Genomic DNA, 26,119 nt, shown 5'->3' on the forward strand with positions numbered 1-26,119 from the left:
TGTTAACTCAGACACTGCTCTGATTGTTAAACGGCGATCTTGTCGAACAAGTTTACCGATTTTTTCAATGTTTGCATCAGTTTTTGCTGACAATGGTCTGCCAGTGCGAGTGTCATCACAGGTGTCTTCGCGGCCATCTTTAAATCGTTTAAACCACTCAAACACTTGTGTTCGCGATAAACAATCATCGCCGTACACTTGTTGGAACATTACAAACGTTTCACTTGCAGATTTTCCTAGTTTGAAACAAAATTTGATGTTAACACGCTGTTCTTTCTGTACACGCAACATTTTCCGACGCACAGACAAAACGTCAACTACTTAAAACAGACGCCACGGGCAGACTGAGTGCAGGAGGCAGATGAAACTCGAGCAGTAGGCGGAGCGAAAGTCACGTGACAGGCCACGCGACTTTCAGCCTTATTGCATTCGTTTTATTGTTTCACCAGTACTAGTCCGGTTCTTTTCTAGCCACACATCGTACATTTCGCGGTAGCGTTGTAAGGTCTTCGAACCACTCACCTATCGGTGAACTCAGTCCACATTCACGACCAGTGTCGGTACACAGGGTATCAGACGTGAACGTCGCCGGTAGAGGAGGTTGCAGGCAGGCAGGCAGGCAGGCATGACGACTTCGGATAGACAGCGAGCGCCTGCAGCCGTATGGACCTGCGTTCCGAAGATCGGTCGGTGCACTGCAGGGCGCCTTCCGAGGCTCCCGACGCTCTGAACGGAGGCGCTCGCCTGTTGAGCAGGCCGCAGCATGCTAATGAGGACGCGCGGGGCCCGAGTGGCTCCCCGTAAGCCATCACCTCAGGTGGGAGGGGCGGGCCGCGAGCTTTTACCATTCTCAACTACTCGATAAATATTTTGCAGCCCACCATATGTGCGAACGTGGGTGGCCACAGTAATTAAAGAACAAACCTCATCAAACTAGAATAAATAAACACCAAACAGCACCCAAAATAAAACCAACCCCTCGAAAATGCACGACTGAGATATAAAAATGTTTTTCTGGAATGGTTCTTTCACTCTGCCACCTGCAGCGGAGTTTCCGCTGTTTTGAAACTTCCTGGCAGACTAAAACTGTGTACTCGATCCTGAGACCTTGCCTTTCGCTGGGAATGCTCTTGCGTGAAGAGGTCTTTTAGAGACCGCTACCAGTTACAAAATTTGTTGACATTAAAATTAATGAAGGAACATGTTTTGAGGTGTAAACCCCATCGTCAGCTACGATGGCAATACAAAAACATTTAACAAAAGTAGACATAGATATTAAAAAGTTCTCATGTACAGTGTTGCCATATGTACATGGTATGCGGTCAGTGTGTATAAAAAGAGAAAGGGTAACATAAATGGCTCTAAGCACTATCGGACTAAACCTCTGAGGTCATCACTCCCCTAGACTTAGAACTAGCCGGCCGAAGTGGCCGACCGGTTCTAGGAGCTACAGTCTGGAACCGCGCGACCGCTACGGTAGCAGGTTCGAATCCTGTCTCGGGCATGGATGTATGTGATGTCCTTAGGTTAGTTAAGTTTAAGTAGGTCTAAGTTCTAGGGGACTGATGACCTCAGAAGTTAAGTCCCATAGTGCTCAGAGCCACTTGAACCATTTTTGAACTTAGAATTACTTAAACCTAACTAACCTAAGGGCATCACACACATCCATGCCCGACGGAGGATTCGAACCTGCGACCCTAGCAGCCACGCGCTTCCGGACTGAAGCGCCTAGAACCGCTCGGCCACAGCGGCCGGCAGAAGGGTAACATAATGTGATGGAATGTTGACTTCGACCGTCGATCTGCTGTTCACACAAAAACTTTTTCAATGACCACGCACCTCGTTCATATCAAATGTCTCCTTGTGGTGTGTTCAGTTACCTCCATTGCTACGGCTTCCTGCAAATTGTTAACCAGCGCTGACAAATTTGCAAAGGATGCTTAAAACACGGCATTAGCATAATCAAGATGGCGCTCAAAACAAAGCTTATTTCAATTTAACCATCGATATCTCGATCCTGGTGCTATCAGTGAGTTGCAGTTTATGTGAGACCACCACTCTCATTCGTATGGACTTCAGTTATTTGATTCAGAACGTAAATGTCTGGTTTCGTCATCATCAGTCATCCTATGGGATCTATTCATTATGTTAGTTGTTTCCATTTATTTTCGCTAAGTTACCCAGTTATTAAAAAGAGTTTGAGGATTAACTCAGTGTCAAATGTACAGGCTCTAAAGCGATGGTCGATAACGGACCCCTTTGTCATCACAAGTAGGCAAGCCAACAAATTAGGTCGTGCATTGCCCAAACCGATAGCTGCCAATAAAACCACCGGTGAACGAAATAACAGAGTGACAATAGGGCGTGTATGCTATTTAAGGCTAAATGTCATCAATTTGATGGTCCATGTTCAAAAAGAGACGACCAGCAAAGTAATCGTGGATAAAAATCAGTTGAGAATTCTCGAAGCTATAGTGGAATTTGTGTTGTAACAATAGACAAGTTGCAAGTGTGAACTTTAGCTACTGGGTTGTAGAATTCACGCTTTTCAAATAAAGTAGTAGATTAGGTTAGTGACTCATTCTGAATAAATGGATAGAGACTATCGGCCAACCATAGATAAACTGAATAGTACGACTAATGGTCAAGACACTGACTTGGATGGGGTGCTAGGAAGACGGTCACAGTTTCTAATATTTTGGAAAAAAAAAACCACTACCTTCCCAATTTAGTTTCCCGTAAACCGATTCCCAATACGGCTACTGTTTGGTCACAAACACTGCAATATCGAAGTTATTCATTTCCTTCATCTAATGGGAGAAATGCACATTTTATTTTAACTAGATGGAAAGAAGACAGATGTCGTTATATCACCGTGAGAATACGTGGGAGAGGAAGACATAAATTATGACATTTTCTGCTATCGAATTGTTTGGCAGCACATCTGTATCCTGAGAAGATTGCTAATTTGTGGTCTGCTATAACCAGCCCAACTCTAGAGGAAAAGGCTGCTGCTGATGGTGAGTGGCTAGTGACAAAATATTAGCTAACTGTGTGCACTCGAGCGGAATGATTCTAAACCCTGCATATCTTCAAGTTCTTTGAGAACAACAAGGGCGTACAACGGATGATTTGGAACATTTTCCTCCCCACAACGAGTGTGTTTTAGGCGTGTGTAATGAAACAGTACCGCGCATGACTCGGATAATATTTTGGGAAGGAGTCTCTACGACTTCAATGACACCCACAAGGGCAACCTACTCTCTAATTCTTAAAAAAATTACAAGGGTAATGGCAACTGCACATTAAAGCTCTGAATAAATCGGAGCAGCTCGTCTAAAGACATCATTCGTGATGACATACTAACCCTCCGAGAATCGATTTGCCGTATGGCTAGACAAAAACATCTAAACACAGTTCGTGTCGGATGTAAACGTAATGTATGGGCACACCGCTCTCATGTCCTCCGTCTCCAACTAGTTAAACACTGAGATGACGAAAGTCAGGGGATACCTACTAATATCGGAGATACTATCGGAGACAGTGCTGCCAAAGAAGAGTTACTAAACACAGACTTCCGAAATGCCTCCACAAAAGAAGACGAATTAAATATTCCAGAATTCGAATCAAGAGCAGCTGCCAACATGAGTAACGTAGATGTAAATATATCCTCTGAGTAATGAAGCAACTTGAATCACTTAATAAAAGCAAGTCTTCTGGTCCAGACTGTACAGCAATTAGGTTCCTTTTGGAGTATGCTGATGCATTAGTCCCATACTTAGCACTCATATACAACCGTTCGCTCGACGAAAGATCCGTTCCCAAAGACTGGAAAGTTGCACCGGTCAGACCAATATTCAAGAAAGGTAGTAATTACAGGCCCATATCATTACCGTCGATATGCAGCAGGATTCTGGAACATATATTGTGTTCGGACATTATGAATTACTTCGAAGAAAACGGTCTATTGACACACAGTCAACTTCGGTTTAGAAAACATCGTTCTTTATTCGCATGAAGTGTTGAGTGCTATGCACAAGGGATTTCAGATCGATTCCGTATTTCTGGATTTCCAGAACGCTTTTGACACTATACTACACAAGCGGCTTACAGTGAAATTGCGTGCTTATGGAATATCGTCTCAGTTATGTGACTGGATTTGTGACTACCTGTCACAGAGGTCACAGTTCGTACTAATCGACGGAAAGTCAGAGTAAAACAAAAGTGATTTCTGGCGTTTCCCAAGGTAGTGTTATAGGCCCTTCGCTGTTCCTTGTCCACATAAACGATTTGGGAGACAATCTGAGCAGCCGTCTTAGGTTGTTTGCAGATGACGCTGTCGTTTATCGACTAATAAAGGCATCAGAAGATGAAAACAAATTGCAAAACGATTTAGGAAAGATGTCTGAATGGTGCGAAAATTGGCAGTTGACCCTATAAGGAAACCGTTAAACTTCGGCTGCACGATAAATCAGTCAAATCTAAAGACCATAAATTCAACTAAATACCTGGGAATTACAATTACGAACAACACAGAACACGTTGTGGGGAAGGCTAACCAAAGACTGCGTTTTATTGGCAGCACACTTAGAAAATGTAACAGGTCTACCAAAGAGACTGCTTACACTAAGCTTGTCCGTCCTCTTTTAGAATAATTCTGCGCGGTGTGGGATCCTTACCAGATAGGACTGACGGAGTACATCGAAAAAGTTCAAAGAAGGGCAGCACGTTTTTTATTATCGCGAAATATGGGAGAGAGTGTCACTGAGATGATACAGGATTTGGCCTGGACATCATTAAAAGAAAGGCGTTTTTCGTTGCGAGGGAATTTTCTCACGTAATTCCTACCACCAACTTTCTCCTCCGAATGCTGCGAAAATATCTTGCTGACACCGACCTACATCGGTAGAAACGACCACGAAGATAAAATAAGGGAAATAAGAGCTCGTACAGAAATATATAGGTGTTCGTTCTTTCCGCGCGCTATGCGAGATTGGAATAACCCTTTAGTGACCAGTGGGAACTACAGTTCCCACTTATTTGTTTTCACTGTAAGTTCAGTGGTACCCCGTTTTCCCACATCTAACTTGTGCTGTCATCTCTATTAGAGTATGCTTAATACATGTAGATTGTCAACGGGTGTGCGAAAGCGGTTGTACTTCTACCTTGTTAGTCAATCAATGCAGAAGCGCAATTTCGACCGCTACAGCGTTTTTTGAACAGTGTGCTTTCCTTTTGCGTGTGAAATGGCCTGTGTTGTAGTTAGCTACTTTTATATTTACGAGGGAGATAGTATTCGTGTATATTTGCTTGATTTGACTGAATATTATGTAAATAATACAAGGTAAGTTAGTGGGAACTATTTTTCCCACTGAACTTGTGTGAAGTGCAATGCATATGGCTGTGCAATCGCCATTGTAGTTATTGTTTGTTTCTTATCGTTTAGAATGTGTAGACTGACGCCAGATAAGGTTTTCAGAATTTTGTATGCTTTACCAGAAGATTTAGAAGATAATCGAAGAGGAAGGCCCGTTCATTTTCAGACACCAAAAAGAGGCGTGTCTGGAGTACCAGATGAAGTTTGTCTGGAGAAAGTTGGAACTCGTTTCCCTACAAAAGGTACAACAAATAGAAGATGCCGTCAATGTAGCACCAAGAACAAAGAAAAGAGAACAAAAATGTGTAGCAACTGTTGTGTACCTTTGCGTGTAGCACTATGCTTCTCTAAGTTCCATAGTACATCACCTTAGTGAACTCAAAGGACAATATGAACTAATACAAATATAAATGTAATGTTTAACATGCTTTTTGTAGTAAAAATAAAGGATATACATTTTATTTTAAATTAGCAAGTGAAGTTACTCCAGTTACTCTACTCTTTAGTAGACCTGTTACATTTTCTAAGTGTGCTGCCAATAAAACGCAGTCTTTGGTTAGCCTTCCCCACAACATGTTCTGTGTTGTTCGTAATTAGTTCCCACTAATTTTTTTATACTCGTAGGCTAAACTCGCACTTTCAAGATTTAAACTACGATTTTATGAATGGTTTCTTAGCCCAATAAAGTGCTCATAAAAAGTCTACAACTTCTGGAAATAATTTCGTCACTAAAGGGATAATAGATAATTGTGAAGGTGATTCGATTAACCCTCTGCCAGGCACTTAAATGTGATTTTCAGAGTATCCTTGTAGATGTAGATCGCGTCGGATCTCCTTTTACCCACCGTAGTGCATCAATTCAACTTGGCATAGAGTCAACAAGTCATTCGAAGTCACCTGCAGGAATACTGAGCCATGCTCCCTCTATAGCCGTCCATAATTACGAAAGTGTAGCCGGTGCACGAGTTAATGCATGAACTAATCTGTCGATGATGTCCCATAAACGTTCCATGGGCTTCATGTCGGGCGATCTGAGAGATCTGTGTTCGAATTCTCTAGAAAATCCTTCAAAGCGGTCGCGAACAATTGTGGCCCGGTGACACGGCGCATTGTCATCCACAAAAAATCCGTCATTGTTTGGGAATATGACGTCCATAAACGGTTGTAAACGTTCTCCAAGTAAGAAACTTCCTGGCAGATTAAAACTGTGTGCCGGACCGAGACTCGAACTCGAGACCTTTGCCTTTCGCGGGCAAGTGCTCTACCAAAGCTGTGAGGACGGGGCGTGAGTCGTGCTTGGGTAGCTCAGTTGGTAGAGCACTTGCCCGCGAAAGGCAAAGGTCCCGAGTTCGAGTCTCGGTCCGGCATGTAGTTTTAATCTGCCAGGAAGTTTCATATCAGCGCACACTCCGCTGCAGAGTGAAAATCTCATTCTGTTCTCCAAGTAGTCTAACATCCTGATGACCCAGTACATCCATGTAAACACACGACAAATCATTATGGAGCCACCATTAGCTTGCACAATGCCTTGTTGACAACTTGGATCTATGGCTTCGTGGGGTCTAGGCCACATTTTAACCCTAGCTTCAGCTCTTACCAACCGAGATCGGGAATCGTCTGACAAGGTCACGGTTTTCCAGTCGTCCAGGGTCCAACCGGTATGGGCACAAGCCCGGGAGAGGCGCTGCAGGCGACGTCGTGCTGTAAGCAAAGACATTCGCTTCTGTCGTCTGCTGCCATAGGGCATTAACGTCAAATTTCGCCGCACTGTCGTAAGGGATACGTTCGTCGCATGTGCCACACTGATTTCTGTGGTTATATCAAGCAATATTACTTGTCTCTTAACACGGCCAACTGCACGCAAACGCCGCTGCTCTCGGTCGTTAAGTGAAGGCCTTTGACCACTGTGTTGTCGGTGGTGACAGCCAATACCCGAAATTTGATGTTCTCCGCGTTCAGAGTCTGTTAATTTCCGCCGTGCGACCATAATCACGTCCCAAACGTCTGATATGAATCACCTGAGTACAAACGACAATTCAGCCAATGAACTGCCCTTTTATACGTCGTGTACGTGACACTGTCTCCATCTGTGCTTGCGTGTATCGCTGTCTCACGGCTTTTGTCACCTCAGTGTGCGATACGATAACTGACTACATGATTGCAGGTAGCTTGCGCGAGTTCGTGTGCGCGTCTGTGAGTGTGTATGTTTATAGACAGAGGAAGTGAGTGTGTGTGTTTATAGACAGAGGAAGTGGGTGCTGCCGGCACGGAGAGCTGGGAGATGCCGAAAGCGTGACGCGCCGCTGCCACCGGCTGAATCATCGCAGGCGGTGGCTAACCGACCGTCACGCAACTGAGGACACGGGAGCGGCGGCCGGCTAGACTTTTAAGAGTTTCACCAGTGGTCACTGCCGGGTTGGCAACCAGCGGTCACGTAAGCGTGGCGTGCCTCTAGCAGCTGGCTGAGAACTGGTTGCTGATTGGGTGCCGCTCATTACTTCATAATAAGCAGTTTAAGCGAAACGTACTCATAGGTTCCTGGGTAACCACACTCTGGAACGTCACAAACGTTAGCCAGTCAGCAACCCCAATTCCCTGGGAGCCTCGAGATGCTCTTGACTGTGAGGCTGCCAAACCAGCGACCTACACTGATAAACCAAAACACTATGAACACCGCCGAATTCCAGATTGATGGCGGTTGGTGGCGCTGCGGGGACGTGACACTGTGGAAATTACGAGGGCGTTTCGAAAAGTAAAGATACAATGGCTCGCAGTCCTTAAATAGAACATTTATTTTGGAAACGTCAGTTACATCTTATTAACCGGATTATTTGTTATTTTTCGACATAATCACCCCCGTTATCCAAACATTTGTTAAGCCGGTGCACAAGCTTTAGTATGCCACAGTCATAGAAGGTTACCGCCTGTTGTCGGAACCACATTTCGACTTCACATTTGATCTCTTCATCGTCGCGGAATGATTTTCCACCAAGATGTGACTTCAGGTAACGGAAGACATGGAAGTCGGTGGGCGCAAGGTCAGGGCTGTATGGCGGATGGTCCAATACGTCCCATTTGAATTGTTTGAGTAGTGGTTTGGTTACGAGCGCTGTGAGAGGCCGAGCGTTGTCATGAAGCAAGCGGACTCCACTTGTCAGCACTCCCCTGCGTTTATTTTGAATTGCCCTTCGAAGACGTTTCAAAGCCTGGCAATATGCAGCACATTAATTGTCGTTCCAGGAGGCATAAATTCCAACAGAAGAAAGCCTTGTCTGTCCAAAAAAACAGAAGCCATGATTTTCTTCGCTGAAATCGATGTTTTGCATTTCTTGGCTTTCGGTTAATTCGAATGGCGCCATTGCATTGTTTGTTGCTTGGATTCAGGTGTATGGTGATAAACCTACGTCTCGTCACCTGTCAATGTGATCAAGGAACTCATCACCTGCTTCAGCATAGCGTGTGAGGTAGTCGAGTGCAAAGCCCATCCTTTTCTTTTTGTGTTCTTCCATTAACAGTTTTGGAACCCAGCGCACATACAATTTCCTGTACCCTAACTTGACAGTCACGTCATAAAGAGTTGTCATTGGCACGTCCGGTATGATCTGAAGCAATTCTTTCAATGTGAGACGTCTATTCGCACGAATTGCGTCCTCCGTTCTCCGAAGAAGGGCATCAGAGGTCACAGATGACCGACCTGTTCTTTGTTCGTCATGAACATCGGTCCTACCTTCAGAGAAATGACGACACCATTTCGTTACATTTTGTCGATTCATAATGTTCCTATAAACAGAAACAATTTCTTTGTAAATATCCGCTGGTCGCTGACCTTTTGCATGAAGAAAACGTATGACGGAACGCACTTGGCATTTGGCGGGATTCTGAATCGGCGCAGTCATTTTAAACACGACCTACTCCAACCAGAAGCAACGTTCAACTGCCGAACGACCGCGAGGAGAAAGCTAGGTTAACACCAGTGTTGCCGACTTGCTCGGCAAAACTCTTCTGTTCCTCTGGTGTACGGTGTATCTTTACTTTCCGAAATACACTCCTGGAAATTGAAATAAGAACACCGTGAATTCATTGTCCCAGGAAGGGGAAACTTTATTGACACATTCCTGGGGTCAGATACATCACATGATCACACTGACAGAACCACAGGCACATAGACACAGGCAACAGGGCATGCACAATGTCGGCACTAGTACAGTGTATATCCACCTTTCGCAGCAATGCAGGCTGCTATTCTCCCATGGAGACGATCGTAGAGATGCTGGATGTAGTCCTGTGGAACGGCTTGCCATGCCATTTCCACCTGGCGCCTCAGTTGGACCAGCGTTCGTGCTGGACGTGCAGGCCGCGTGAGACGACGCTTCATCCAGTCCCAAACATGCTCAATGGGGGACAGATCCGGAGATCTTGCTGGCCAGGGTAGTTGACTTACACCTTCTAGAGCACGTTGGGTGGCACGGGATACATGCGGACGTGCATTGTCCTGTTGGAACCGCAAGTTCCCTTGCCGGTCTAGGAATGGTAGAACGATGGGTTCGATGACGGTTTGGATGTACCGTGCACTATTCAGTGTCCCCTCGACGATCACCAGTGGTGTACGGCCAGTGTAGGAGATCGCTCCCCACACCATGATGCCGGTGTTGGCCCTGTGTGCCTCGGTCGTATGCAGTCCTGATTGTGGCGCTCACCTGCACGGCGCCAAACACGCGTACGACTATCATTGGCACCAAGGCAGAAGCGACTCTCATCGCTGAAGACGACACGTCTCCATTCGTCCCTCCATTCACGCCTATCGCGACACCACTGGAGGCGGGCTGCACGATGTTGGGGCGTGAGCGGAAGACGGCCTAACGGTGTGCGGGACCGTAGCCCAGCTTCATGGAGACGGTTGCGAATGGTCCTCGCCGATACCCCAGGAGCAACAGTGTCCCTAATTTGCTGGGAAGTGGCGGTGCGGTCCCCTACGGCACTGCGTAGGATCCTACGGTCTTGGCGTGCATCCGTGCGTCGCTGCGGTCCGGTCCCAGGTCGACGGGCACGTGCACCTTCCGCCGACCACTGGCGACAACATCGATGTACTGTGGAGACCTCACGCCCCACGTGTTCAGCAATTCGGCGGTACGTCCACCCGGCCTCCCGCATGCCCACTATACGCCCTCGCTCAAAGTCCGTCAGCTGCACATACGGTTCACGTCCACGCTGTCGCGGCATGCTACCAGTGTTAAAGACTGCGATGGAGCTCCGTATGCCACGGCAAACTGGCTGACACTGACGGCGGCGGTGCACAAATGCTGCGCAGCTAGCGCCATTCGACGGCCAACACCGCGGTTCCTGGTGTGTCCGCTGTGCCGTGCGTGTGATCATTGCTTGTACAGCCTTCTCGCAGTGTCCGGAGCAAGTATGGTGGGTCTGACACACCGGTGTCAATGTGTTCTTTTTTCCATTTCCAGGAGTGTACCTTCGTACATACAAAAAAAAAATTAATGTAGAGTAATGAAAATTCGGGAATACATTTGTCTATATAACATGTTTAAGTGATTGACATTGCAAGACCGCAGGTTAATTTTAGTGCAAGGTAAGCCAATGCACATGCGAAATCTGGTACATTAATGACCGATGTAACAGCCAGAATGTTGAATGCAGGCGTACGTGCATTGTGCTGTGCGGGTGCTGCATGCCACTTTGTAGCATGGTGTTCCATGCCTGTTGCACTTGGTCAATACAGGGACATTTAATGCTGTTTGTGGATGACGCTGTCGTCCGGTGCTGACCCATATGTACTCGACTGGAGACAGGTCTGCTGAGCGAGCAGACCAATGCAACATGTCGACACTCTGTAAAGCATGTTATGTAGCAACACAGTATGTGGGCGAGCGCTATCTTGTTGGAAAACGATGTAGAATGCTGTTCGCAAATAGCAGCACAACAGGTCGAATCGCGAGGCTGACGTGCAAATTTTTCAGTCAGGGTGCGTGGGATAACCACGAGAGTGCTCCTGCTGTCATACTAAATCGCATCCAAGAGAAAAACTCCAGGTGTAGGTTCAGTGTGTGTAGCACACAGACAGCGTATCTAGCAGGCCCTCAACTGGGCCATCACTGGCACAGAGGCATAACCAGCTTTCATCAGAAAACACAAACAAAACCGTACGCTCCAATGAGCTCTAGCTTTGCACCCATTAAGCCGCAAATGGCGGTTGTTTGGGGTCACAGGAATGCACGCTATAGGGCGTCTGCCTCGGAGCTGTCCTTGAACTAATCTTTTTGTAACACTTCTTTCTATCAGTGTGGTGCCAACTGCTGCTCAGATCGCTGCTGCAGAACAGTACGAGGCGCCAGAGCCATACGCCGAACACGGTCTTCCCTCTCGGTAGTGCCACGTCGCCGTCCGGCGCCCGGTCTTCTTGCAACCGCACATTCTCATGACCACTGCCAGCAATCATGTACAGTGGCTACATACTTGCCGAGTCTTTGTGCAGCATCCCAGAATGAACTTCCACCTTTCGTAGCCCTGTTACATGACCTCGTTCAAATTCAGTGGGGCGTCGATAATGGTGTCTTTGCCGCATTCTTCACTAACATCACCTTCCCACGCCCTGTCTCAAAGGTAACTAAATCTGACGACCGTTAAAGAAAAGGTTCAAATCGCTCTGAGCACTATGGGACTTAACATCTGAGGTCATCAGTCCCCTAGAACTTAGAACCACTTAAACCTAACTAACCTAAGGACACCACACACATCCATGCCCGAGCCAGGATCCGAACCTGTGACCGTAGCAGTCGCGCGGTTCCGGACTGAAGCACCTAGAACCGCTCGGCCACCGCGGCCGGCGACGACCGTTACAGCACGTACTTAAAGCACACCTGATTTGCATCCTCATACTAACTGTACTAGCGCCACTCTTACGCGATACTGTCGCAAAACTTTAATGGGCATCTTGGTGTTCCAAATTTTCCGTGCGTGTACAGACAGAGAAAAAGCAGAAGAGTCGTTGGAACAATGACCGGCTACGAGCAGCGAGAGAGCTCGTTGGGGACGGCTCCAGATTGGGTTGCAGTCTTCTCGGAAGCTCTTAGCTGTGTGAGAACTGAGTGGCGGTCGGCCCCGCGTGTTCACGGAACAGTACGTGCGCTGACACGGAGACACAGGCGGCCTAAAACGGCCAGTCCGCCCGCAGGACTCGGGTCACCGCCGCCCGCGGCTGCGGTCGCGAAATCCGCCAGCGTCAGCCTCTGAGCGACGCGCACCGCCCTTTCTGTAGACTTGGTCTCACGCCACTAGGGCTAGAAGAATTACAAAATTGTTAAGGCTTTCGTGGCCACTTGTTGACAAACTGCCTATTGGCTTCTGTCTCGGGTTCTTCGGTCGAACATGAACGTTGCCCGATGAACCCGAGACAGAAGCTAATAGGCAGTTTGCTAAAAGAATTACTTAAACAAAAACAAGTTTTTAATATAATACGTTTTCAAATGGCACTAAAAAGTATAAAATAATTTCTCATAGCCCCATGCAGATTACTAACCCCCATACAGACACACGTCAAAATTTGTGCTTGCAAATTTTTAATACTTACGACAGTACAAAAAGCGTGGAGACCATGCTATACATAATTGACACACGTCAAAATTTGTGCTTGCAAATTTTTAATACTTACGACAGTACAAAAAGCGTGGAGACCATGCTATACATAATTGACGCCTAAACAGTTCGCCAACTAATTATTATCTATTGCATTCAACGGAGCAACTGTCCGATATCTTCAGGTGGTTGAACCTTTTCTTGATGTTTTGGTGCGAAGGAAAAAGCAGATGGAACCTTGGGACACAGCGTCTACCGCAAGTCAACGCTTATAGATCTATAACTGCAGGAGACTAGCTGCCATCACTCAGCACATTGCCGTAGTACATTACCTACGTTAGTTCATAGAGCGTGTGTGGTATCTGATCCCGAAAGGAGATACGACACTGAGACACTGTTCCGACAAAACGATTATCCTGAGAGACAGATAAGTCACACATTCAGGCAAAAGCGTGTTCAGCCCATGGAGCAGAATGAAGATACGAAGAGACCTACCACTTTGGCCTCCTTGCCATAGTTTGCTGACGTGTAGTCAAGAATCGGAAGAGTACTCGGAAGATAACGCATTAATTGTGTTTCCCGTCCATCTACAAAACTGAGGTACCTCCTGGGGCCGGTTAAGGATGATCTTGGTCTGGGGAAACGTGCTGTGTATAGGATTCCTTGTCAGTGTGGGGGCGGCATATATAGACCACAAGCTAAGTACAAGAACGCTGCTATGAACATCAGCGTCATACCTAGTACACGCCTACGCCAGCCGGAAAAGTCAGCAAATGCAGAACACTGTTTGAATACAGGACCTCGCATGATTTATGAAAGGACGGAAGCTTCATCCCCGGCATTATCTTTCTGGGATTGCGTCATTAAGGAAGCAGTACATATCCGCACAGCCGATAATGTCATCAACAGGGATGCGGGATTTCAACTGAGCACAGCCTGGAACCCTTCATTGACTGCCATTAAATCACGGAGGGAAAATCAAGATCTTTCGTTAACAGACCCGTCGTAACATTGGTCCAGTACGGTTTCTCAGAGAGTGACGTCTGGCCGCACTGTTAGTACACACAGCGTACAGCGCACGCGCAGGAGAGCCGCCCTGCGATTTCCGGCAGAGGGCGTTTGAGCATGGCGCCATGTATCTACAAATCATTGCGCACGCGTGATTTCCGCGCCTGCGCATTCTTCTCGCTCGTGTTCTATATACAGCGGCGTGGACGTGCGGTTACCGTCAGTCGTACCTAGCAGACAGCAAGGTTCAGCTTGCCGAAGATGTCTAACAGTTGTTCCGAGGAAATAATGTGGAATTTTCAAAACGTCATGTGGCGTCAAACCTGCGAAGACTATTTACGACATATCCGCCGGGAAAGCTTGAAGAGTCACAAATAGATTTTTTGTTTGATTTCTTATTTATGCCATATTCTGGACACTTCCATCTATTTTCAGTAGATTATCTAGGCTCCACCAAGCTCCTTACGCTTTGTGAACACTAAATTGTCAATGAGTCTGCTGCAATACAGTTGGTTTGCTCAGCTACTTCTCATCAGAACGGAGGGGAATGGTAGAGCTTGTTCACGCGTTTCATTAAATAACGCTGCTTGAGGGAGTTCCCCCAATTATTTTTCACGTATACAGGAGATAATTAGTTTGACGTTACACAAATTTTTAAGGGATGCCAGCCATCGCACGCGATGGCGATCCAGATCATTGGAAGCCGGCCTACAGTTGTGAGACATTAGACTAGAGGTTCATTTCCGCTCGTCGACTGTCTCGGTATTAGGGTCAGAGAGCAAATAGAAGATGAAAAGCGAGACTGGTCGGGCTATTTATATTACGTCTGCTTCTCGTTTAACCCGTCCGGAATTCCCAGACAGTAAACAGAGACAGGAAATTGATGTTCTCGTCTGGAAGAAAGTGCGTGCCTAGTACGTGGTATTCCAGCTGCTGCGACAGAAATTTTCTCCGTTCTTAGCAACGCAGTTTTTATTGTTGAACTATCCGAAGCAAACAACATTTAGTCGTACTTAATTTAGCATACTGAGATACTTGGTTGTATGCACTCTCTAATACAATGGTCGTGACGTAGGTCATGCGAACCATTTTCGGTTTTCGACGTTTAGTTCAGCTACACAGTTCTGGAAGCTAGTGACGCACCAAACATTACGTCATCTGCATAAGGCGTCTGACTTCCAGTGACACCGAGTAGTAAAGCCGCTATGCGACCAGGTGGTCCTCGATTCCCTGAAGGACGCGAATATCGCTTTTTACAACGCGACTGTCATTAGCATTTGTTGGGCCTAATTAATTTATGCATCCTATATTTATGTAAAACGTTGTGGGCTTTTCATCGAATGTGTAGTGAGTGAGCCATTATTAGTAATTTGTAAGAATATCTATCATTTCACAATCGTTTTCTGTGAGGCCTATCCCGTGGAATCATTTTAATAATAAAAAGAGTGGAATTCGTAACAAAAAGAGACTAAGCAGTTGCATGCGTCAACATGATTTCTTTACTCAAAAATTATGGTGAGTGAATTTTTCCAAGGGAAGCAAACTTCCTTGTGCTTTTACTGGAAGACGTTCTCCTATCGCTTGTAGACGTACATGGTCAGTAACTGCACTAGCTACGGGTCAGGTTTGGTGAGAATATCTCCCTTCCCTCTCTTTACCCTTCATCCAAGTGAAAGCTGGCTTGCAAGAGCAAGGGTAGGGGTAAGGGTAAGGGTAAGGGTAAGGGTAAGGGTAAGGGTAAGGGTAAGGGTAAGGGTAAGGGTAAGGGTAAGGGTAAGGGTAAGGGTAAGGGTAAGGGTAAGGGTAAGGGTAAGGGTAAGGGTAAGGGTAAGGGTAAGGGTAAAAAGACACTTGCCCCACTGCCATCCGTTGTAACAGTTTTATATAATGAAACTGTTCACTGCTGAGACGTCTAAGACAAAGTAGAAAAAGACGCCATATTTTATTGACTTCAGCACACTTTCTCACCAGGAGAAAAGAAAGTACCCCGTAGAAACATATAAGACATAGAAATATAAAGGTTTGGTTTCAGATTAAAGTAAGTGGCTAAAAAGTGGAACACACACACGCTGCCTACACGACAAAACCATATGATCACTTCAAGAGAAACTTATTCCTGAAATAACGTGGCAACTGTATATATGTATTAGAGGTAAGACATACAGAGTGAAGAAAAATTCTGTGCACTCTAACTCCGCAGCGCGATTCCTCACATACTGGCAATACAAACATGTCTCTCACAAAATTTCGTCCTGCGCATATTTCGGGCAGTAAATGGACGTTAAACATGTGCGATCTGGCAACACTGTAATCACGTGTACAGTAACTATCTCTGTCACATTACAGCCACAGTGCTGTGCAGTGGATAACGTTTTGGGTTAGCATGCAGGAGGCCGAAGGTTCGATTCTGGTTAGAGGCTCATTTGATTTATTTGCTAAAAGTAGTCTGCGTGGTACGGTACCTGGCGTCTTAATCGTCATACGGCAATTACATTGGGTTTCTACAAAACATTTGCAGTTACGTCATATGAACACGGAAATGGAAGTACAATCGCTTTCATTTGTCAGCTTTCAAATAAAGCTTTTGCACGTCGTGAAAACGAATTGTTTCGCACAATTGCATCTACTAGATTCCAAACTTGTTTTGTGTGTACCCTCACGCAGTGGTCCCATCGATTAATACGAACTCTTATTCTTTGCCACGTTCAGGTCCATTACATTTCATTATGGTCTTACGTCACCAGTACCGCTCGCAACGTGCTTTGCAAATAATTTCGATGGGGCCATTGGTGGAGGGTACACAGAAAACAAGTGTGGAATCTAAAAGACGCACTGGCGCGAAACAATTCGCATACACGAAGTGCAAAAGGCTTCTGTAAAAGCGGAGCAATGACAACGATTATACCTCCATGTTTTGTAGAAGACCCACTGTACTCTCTGGCTGACGATTAAGACTCCAGATTGCGTCCCATGCAGACTACTTTTAGCAAATAAAAACAAATAATCCTCGACCCAGAATCGAATCCTCGACCTACTGCATTCTAACCAAAAGGCTATCAGGCTTTCCATCGCACCAACTGCACAGCACATTCCTAACTGTTGACGGAGACAGTTACCGTACATGTGATTACAGTATTGCTAATCTTTGACGTCCATTTACTTCCCGAAATACACTCCTGGAAATGGAAAAAAGAACACATTGACACCGGTGTGTCAGACCCACCATACTTGCTCCGGACACTGCGAGAGGGCTGTACAAGCAATGATCACACGCACGGCACAGCGGACACACCAGGAACCGCGGTGTTGGCCGTCGAATGGCGCTAGCTGCGCAGCATTTGTGCACCGCCGCCGTCAGTGTCAGCCAGTTTGCCGTGGCATACGGAGCTCCATCGCAGTCTTTAACACTGGTAGCATGCCGCGACAGCGTGGACGTGAACCGTATGTGCAGTTGACGGACTTTGAGCGAGGGCGTATAGTGGGCATGCGGGAGGCCGGGTGGACGTACCGCCGAATTGCTCAACACGTGGGGCGTGAGGTCTCCACAGCACATCGATGTTGTCGCCAGTGGTCGGCGGAAGGTGCACGTGCCCGTCGACCTGGGACCGGACCGCAGCGACGCACGGATGCACGCCAAGACCGTAGGATCCTACGCAGTGCCGTAGGGGACCGCACCGCCACTTCCCAGCAAATTAGGGACACTGTTGCTCCTGGGGTATCGGCGAGGACCATTCGCAACCGTCTCCATGAAGCTGGGCTACGGTCCCGCACACCGTTAGGCCGTCTTCCGCTCACGCCCCAACATCGTGCAGCCCGCCTCCAGTGGTGTCGCGACAGGCGTGAATGGAGGGACGAATGGAGACGTGTCGTCTTCAGCGATGAGAGTCGCTTCTGCCTTGGCGCCAGGTGGAAATGGCATGGCAAGCCGTTCCACAGGACTACATCCAGCATCTCTACGATCGTCTCCATGGGAGAATAGCAGCCTGCACTGCTGCGAAAGGTGGATATACACTGTACTAGTGCCGACATTGTGCATGCTCTGTTGCCTGTGTCTATGTGCCTGTGGTTCTGTCAGTGTGATCATGTGATGTATCTGACCCCAGGAATGCGTCAATAAAGTTTCCCCTTCCTGGGACAATGAATTCACGGTGTTCTTATTTCAATTTCCAGGAGTGTATGTGCAGGACGAAATTTTGTGAGAGACATTTTTGTATTGCCAGTATTTAAGGAACCGCTCTGTGAAGTTCGAGTGCACGAATTTTTCTTCACCTCGTATACTCACTAACTTTGCCTCTCTTATAATTCAACGTCAAATAGAGGAACGCACCCGATAAACCACTGTGAACATACCGCTTCAGGCGACACACAATGGGCATGTTGCCGTCAAATAGTTTTTAAATATACTGTAGCTCATACTGGCGCTTTTGTATTGTATTGTATGGAACTGGAGACCTAGAAACGACGGAGAGGCTTCGTCCTCGCCGTAGCCCTCAGTGGTACACAACCCCACAACAAGCTTCAGCAGTCCACTCACCCCACAGCCGCCACACCGAACACAGGGTTACTGTGCGGTTCGGCCCCTTTTTCTTCTGCGAAAAAAACGTTACAGGACACGTGTATCTGGACATGCTGGAAAATTGGCTCATGCCACAACTGGAGACCGACAGCGCCGACTTCATCTTTGAACAGGATGGTGCTCCACCGCACTTCCATCATGATGTTCGGCATTTCTTAAACAAGAGATTGGAAAACCGATGGATCGGTCGTGATGGAGATCATGATCAGCAATTCATGTCATGGCCTCCACGCTCTCCCGACTTAACCCCATGCGATTTCTTTCTGTGGGGTTATGTGAAAGATTCAGTGTTTAAACCTGCTCTACCAAGAAACGTGCCAGAACTGCGAGCTCGCATCAACGATGCTTTCGAACTCATTGATGGGGACATGCTGCGCCGAGTGTGGGAGGAATTTGATTATCGGCTTGATGTCTGCCGAATCACTAAAGGGGCACATATCGAACATTTGTGAATACCTAAAAAAAACTTTTTGAGTTTTTGTATGTGTGTGCAAAGCATTGTGAAAATATCTCAAATAATAAAGTTATTGTAGAGCTGTGAAATCGCTTCAATCATTTGTAATAACCCTGTATAACTGAGGCGGAATTAGGGGAACCAGCCTGCATTCGCCGAGGCAGATGGAAAACCGCCTTAAAAACCGTCCACAGGAACCGCCGGGCGAATTCGTGTCGGGGACCGGCATGGCTTCCCGCCCGGAAAGCAATGCGTTAGACAGCTCGGCTAACCGGGCGGGCTCACTGGGGATTTAATACCGATTGCTTGGATGGAAATACGATTTCTTGCCTGTCATTGTATCCCCATCAGCAGATAAGAACCCTGTGAACTTTCTGTTGCCTGGACTGCGCGGACATCAGGCTTCGTCCGCTACAGCAAGTGCTCCTATTGCCTGTATTTATAAATTCATTAAGGAAAGGGAGAGGGGAAAAACTATAGATTAGTAAAGACAGTGAACCGGAAATTAATGAAATATACTGAAGGCAAAATACACTGCGAGCTAGTCTTGTCACGTAGAATGGAACGTACCTAATGCACAATACTGGATTATGAGGTGAGCTGTCGTCTCGATTAGGACAAGAGAAATAGGTGGAAAGACATTGAGAAGCACCTGAGAAACATCGATAATTATTCCAATCTCTAGAGAGACTGATAGTCGTAAAAGCTGTGACGACTTCAGGGAAGTGAAAAATCATGAAAAGAAGTTGTCAGCTGTCAGGAATCACACAACGACACGTAAAGAGGGCTCTGAGCACTATGGGACTTAACATCTGAGGTCATCAGTCCCCTAGAACTTAGAACTACTTAAACCTAACTAACCTAAGGACATCACACACATCCATGCCCGAGGCAGGATTCGAACCTGCGACCGTAGCAGTCGCGCGGCTCCGGACTGAGCGCCTAGAACCGCTAGACCACCGCGGCCGGCCGTAAAGAGGGCCAGCGTGACAAAGCTTACTGCTTTGGAATCTATGAAATCGTAACGCCAGTTGGCCGCGGTGCAAACAGCATATTTGCATAATTGCCGTTACTGAAGTCGGCAATAGTGCTCTGCTGCGAAACATTACAACCATAACTGACAGTCTACAAATGACTGCTTCCAAAATGGTGGACGACGACACACGTACGACAAAACGGCGGCAAGTCACACACCACCACCCTACCACAACCACCAACGAAGTGAAGCCTGCCTGTGAGCTCAAGTATCTCAGACTTTACCTTCATCGTCCTTTCGAGAGATATATAAGAAGCAATAAATTGGTTGATTCTTCTAGGAACCTATGCTGTCGAAATTTTAGCAGAGAAGTATATCGTGAAGCATAACACTTTTCTTCCAACGTCTGCCACTGGAGTTGGCTCAGAATCTGAGCGATACTTTCGCGCTTACTAAACGAACCTGTAAGGAAACGCGCTATTCTTGTTTCGATCTTCTCCATTTCTTCTGTCGATCCTATCTGCTACGGATCCCAGATTGACCACAAGTATGGAAGCAGAGGTCGAACGAGTGTTTTGTAAGCTACGATGGATGCTCAATGAACAGTGCAAGACTGTTTTCTGAAAGCAGGTCAGTTTCGTTCGGGATTGCAAAACACCATATTCTTCCTCACTCTTTTGGCTACAGAATCCTACACTACTGGCCATTAAAATTGCTACACCAAGAAGAAATGCAGATGATAAACGGGTATTCATTGGACAAATATATTATGCTAGAACTGACATGTGATTACATTTTCAAGCAATTTGAGTGCATAGATCCTGAGAAATCAGTACCCAGAACAACCACCTCTGGCCGTAATAACGGCCTTGATACGCCTGGCCATTGAGCCAAACAGAGCTTGGATGGTGTGTACGGGTACAGCTGCCCATGCAGCTTCAACATGATGCCACAGTTCATCAAGAGTAGTGACTGGCGTATTGTGACGAGCCAGTTGCTCGTCCACCATTGACCAGACATTTTCAATTGGTGAGAGACCTGGAGAATGTGCTGGCCAGGGCAGCAGTCGAACATTTTCTGTATCCAGAAAGGCCAGTACAGGACCTGCAACATGCAGTCGTGCATTGTCCCGCTGAAATGTAGGGTTTCGCAGGGATCGAATGAAGGGTAGAGCCACGGGTCGTAACACATCTGAAATGTAACGTACACTGTTCAAAGCGCCGTCAATGCGATCAAGAGGTGACCGAGACGTGTAACCAATGGCACCCCATACCATCACGCCGGGTGATACGTCAGTATGGCGATGACGAATACACGCTTCCAATGTGCGTTCACCGCGATGTCGCCAAACACGGATGCGACTATCATGATTTTGTAAACAGAACCTGGATTCATCCGAAAAAAATGACTTTTTGTCGTTCGTGCACCCAGGTTCGTCGTTGAGTACACCATCGCAGGCGCTCCTGTCTGTGATGCAGCGTCAAGGGTAACTGCAGCAATGATCTCCGAGCTGATACTCCATGCTGCTGCAAACGTCGTCGAACTGTTCGTGGAGACGGTTGTTGTCTTGCAAACGTCCCCATCTGTTGACTCAGGGATCGAGACGTGGTTGCACGACTCGTTACAGCCATGCGGATAAGATGCCTGTCATCTTGACTGCTAGTGATACGAGGCCGCTGGGATCCAGCACGGCGTTCCTTATTACCCTCTTGAACCCACCGATTCCATATTCTGCTAACAGTCATTGGATATCGACCAATGCGAGCAGCAATGTCGCGATACGATAAACCGCAATCGCGATAGGCTACAATCCGACTTTTATCAAAGTCGGAAACGTGATGGTACTTTCCTCATGTTAACACGTTGTAGGTGTCGCCACCGGCGCCAACCTTGTGTGAATGCTCTGAAAAGCTAATCATTTGCATATCACAGAATCTTCTGCCTGTCGGTTAAGTTTCGCGTCTGTAGCACGTTATCTTCGTGGTGTAGCAATTTGAATGGCCAGTAGTGTATTTTTCAACATAATCTCAATGCCGCGGCCTTACGCAACCTTATTGGGAGAGCCTGTATGCTCGCACGGTACCACCCCACTGATTGACGTCGGAGCTAACGTCTTGCTGCATCAATAACCTCCCCATCATCCACGTACTGCATCACACGGAGTGCATTCTTCATTGGGCCGAACAGACAGAAATCGTAAGATGCGAGTCCATGGCAGCTGAGTGGACGAGGAAGAGTCCAATGGAGTAGTGTGTGTTCCTATCGCGTGAGTAGATTTGTTTGAGGGCTTGAGTTGTCATGGGAGGAGAAGTTTGTTTGCATCACCTCTTTATGATGTCATTCACTGTATGGCTACCAGCTTCGGTGCTCCAGTACACCATCACAAGGACGGCTGTACGTATTTCATTTCCTTACGTAAATGAACGGTCGTAGTCTCTCAGACCTCCATTCACAAGGATGGACGTACAAAAAGTCAAATGAGAGTGTCCGCACGTTCCAACATTGCGGGAGAGACAGCTAAGAGCGGCAGGTCTGCACGCGGGAGATCGGACAGGTTTGCGCGACCTTGTTGCGATGATGCAGACGCCTCGCCCAACGACTCAACAAGCTTTTGTTCACCGTCAGCTCTCTGCAGGTGTTCTGGAAGCGGCTATGAATATCTGCGATGCTCTGGTTTTCCGCCAAAAGAAAGGCAATGACAGATTTCTGCTTGGAATGCACCTCCGTTACAAACGCCATTTTCAAGGCTACTTGTATCGCCGCCAGCTATCGGAAATTTATGAAACTGCAGGGGCTGAAGCGGTAATATTCCAAGAAATTTCACAACAAATTCCGAACCGAAAGTGGCCGAGAAAGAAAACGTGTTGGATTAGTGACTGAACTTCACTCGTACCTCCTTCGCGAGTGGGAAGATTGTTCTACACTTGTGTGCGTATAGTTCTGCCGCGTTGACGAAGGCGTAAAGCCTCCATTAGTAAGTCTGCAGGGCAGCGCCGGGCTCAACAATGGCCACGGATTTCGCAGAAGGAGGGAGGGGAGTTAGGGAGGGAAAGAGACCGTCGGCAGGTGTCTGGCATCGCGCATGGCGGTCACGCCTGAAGGTGCCCCTGGAGCTGTTATGTGTGAGTGTGTGCGCTGCAGAGAGCGGCGCGCAGGGAACTCCCGTAGCCTTAGTGCAGCAGCCGTCGCCTTCGCCTTGTGTGCTAATCAGGCCCACCTGTCCTCCAATAGCGGCGGGCGGTGCCGGATGCAGGCCACGCTATAACGCGATACGAAGAACGCGCCAATGTAGCCTGTCGTGACGTGCCGTTCCTTCAACGATCATCGTGGGTCTGGCAGTTTGGCTAGCTGGAGGCTCTGCGTAGCGCCAACGGGGACGCCACGCCGCATCCGGAATTACAGAGCAAGACATCGCATCAGCAGCGTCCCTCTCTCATCAGGGGAGCTACCTAAGGCTACGAGGCTTCACATCGAGCACCGCTGCTACCAGCATCTACAGCAGGGGCGGCGAAGTCGGCGGCTCGCGGACCGCGCCCTGGCGCGAGTGCCACAGCGGTCAGCCCACTCCCACACCACTGTCTGAGCGCGAGGAGGCGAAAGAGGGGAAACTGCGGACGCGATGCATACTACTCTGTTTTATGTTTCACATTCCTCAACAACGCAGATCTGAAACAAAACAAATTTTCAATATTGTTTAATTATTTTTCGCGCGCTAAAGACATACGAGGGGGTATCCAAAAAACTGGAATTATTTTTCAAACGCTATATATTTTCAAACTTTTTTACAGAAGAACCTTATCCCTTCAAAATACTCTCCTTTACAACTAATACCAAGCGAGGTGGCGCAGTGGTTAGACACTGGACTCGCATTCGGGAGGACGACGGTTCAATCCCGCGTCCGGCCATCCTGATTTAGGTTTTCCGTGATTTCCCTAAATCACTCCAGGCAAATGCCGGGATGGTTCCTCTGAAAGGGCACGGCCGACTTCCTTCCCCATCCTTCCCTAATCCGATGAGACCGATGACCACGCTGTCTGGTCTCCTTCCCCAAACAACCAACCAACCTACAACTAATACATTTGCCCCACCTCTGCTTCCACTGATCGAAAGATTTTTTTGTAGTCAGTTTTATAAATGGCTTACAGCTCCTATCACTTATTTTTCTTGACTTTTTCATTGTTGTCAAATCGGTGTCCTTTGATGTCCTTTTCATGCGTGAAATTAAGAAAAAGTCGCACCGAGCCAGTTCAGGTGGGTAAGGTGCGTCGGACAGCGGAACCACGCCATTTTCAGCCAAAAACTGCCTAACACAGATGGCTGTGTGCTGCAGGTGCGTTGTCGTAGTGGAAGAACCAGTCTCCTGTCAGCCACAAATCGGGTCTCTTTTGACGAACACTGTTGGGCAATCTTCTTAAAACTTACAAGTAAAAGATTTGATGGACGGTCTGACGTGGGGGAAACAGACTTTGAACTACGCCCTAGGCATCAAAAAAGGAAATCACCATTCTTTGGATGTTTGATTTGACTTGACGGCATCTTTTTGGACGTGGTGACGATGATGTCTTCGGTTGGCCTTGTTTCAGCGTCGTAAACATAGCACCATGACTCATAACCAGTAAATGACCTTTGACAGAATATCTGGATCAGTTTCAAGCTCTTGTCACAAAGCAAGAGATGATTCAGCTCGACGTTCCTTTTGATTGTCAGTCAGAACCCGAGGAACAGATCTGGCAGCAATGCTTTCCATTCCAAATCTTCCGTTAAAATTCGCTGAACCGAGCTCCAAGATAACTCACTAATCTCTGATAGTAGATCAGTTGTCTGTCGACGATCTGTGAGCACAAACTCTCCAATTTTTTCAACATTTTCGTCGATTCGTCACCAAACGACATGTCGACATTTTGAAATCGAGCATAGCCGCGCGGAGTGGCCGCGTGGTTAGATGCGCCATGTCACTGATTTTGCGGCCCCTCCCGCCGGAGGTTCGAGTCCTTCCTCGGGCATGGGTGTGTGTGTGTGTGTGTGTGTGTGTGTGTGTGTGTGTGTGTGTGTGTGTTTGTTTTGTTCTTAGCATAAGTTATTTTAAGTAGTGTTTAAGTCTAGAGACCGATGACCTCAGCAGTTTGGTCCCTTAGGATTTCAGCCGGCCGAAGTGGCCGTGCGGTTAAAGGCGCTGCAGTCTGGAACCGCAAGACCGCTCCGGTCGCAGGTTCGAATCCTGCCTCGGGCATGGATGTTTGTGATGTCCTTAGGTTAGTTAGGTTTAACTAGTTCTAAGTTCTAGGGGACTAATGACCTCAGCAGTTGAGTCCCATAGTGCTCAGAGCCATTTGAACCATTTTTGAACCTTAGGATTTCACACGCATTTGAACAAATCGAGCATATCACTCGGGTACTTGAGTTGTTACCACAGCGTCACTTTGGTGAGCTGTTTCCAATATTAAAGCAGTATTTTTACCGATTAGAGAAAAAAATTTCACAGCTGCACGTTGCTCATTTAAACTCGCCACCAATAAAAAACGAAACAAGAACAAAACAGTGCTAGCAAAAACAGTTACTGCAGATGAACAGAACAAGCCGGATCCACATCAAAGGCGGCATTGAACTGGCAGTGAGTTGTGCGATACACACCCAGCGGCAGAAATGCGTGCTATGCAAAGTCAGCCCAAGGCAATGTTATTCCGGCTTTTTCTTGTGGGGTACCATCTCGTACAAGTTTTATCTAGTGCAAACAGTCGGCATACGGATCGACGTAGACAATTTCACAGATTTCCGCACTCATTTTGCCACATACTCTTGAGTTATTTAATTTCATAATCGAAAAGCGGTAATCGCACAAATATGTCGATCAAAATATTGTAGCACTTTTGCATCCTCGTTACGGAGACATGTAAACTCCACGTGAGGCAAGTAATGAAGATTGACACATTTAACGTAGAGGGGTTTGTCATTACAACGGGAATTACCTTGCTAATTAATCACACCTGCACAAGCACATGCAATGGGGGCACTTTCACCTGAATTAGCAAACGGTCTCGGGAACAGATTAACGCTGCCAGTGCCCTTAAAGCGTTCACGAAACTATCATTGTAATTCATTCAAGGCCACAATGAATTCTTAGAACCTCCCGTTCTCTTTATC

The 26,119-nt window shown here is 47.1% G+C and overlaps 1 protein-coding gene and 1 non-coding gene across 2 annotated transcripts in view; one reads left to right on the forward strand and one right to left on the reverse strand.

Moving 5' to 3' along the window:
- The window catches only part of LOC126418503 (TBC1 domain family member 4), an 885,912-nt gene that overhangs the window by 620,120 nt on the left and 239,673 nt on the right, over positions 1–26,119 (reverse strand). The window lies entirely within an intron of this gene.
- On the forward strand, positions 6,671–6,745 carry Trnas-cga (transfer RNA serine (anticodon CGA)). Its single transcript has one exon. It is a non-coding gene; the product is annotated as a tRNA-Ser (tRNA).

This window comes from Schistocerca serialis, chromosome 9 (genome assembly GCF_023864345.2).
Source record: "Schistocerca serialis cubense isolate TAMUIC-IGC-003099 chromosome 9, iqSchSeri2.2, whole genome shotgun sequence".
Classification (NCBI taxonomy): domain Eukaryota; kingdom Metazoa; phylum Arthropoda; class Insecta; order Orthoptera; family Acrididae; genus Schistocerca; species Schistocerca serialis.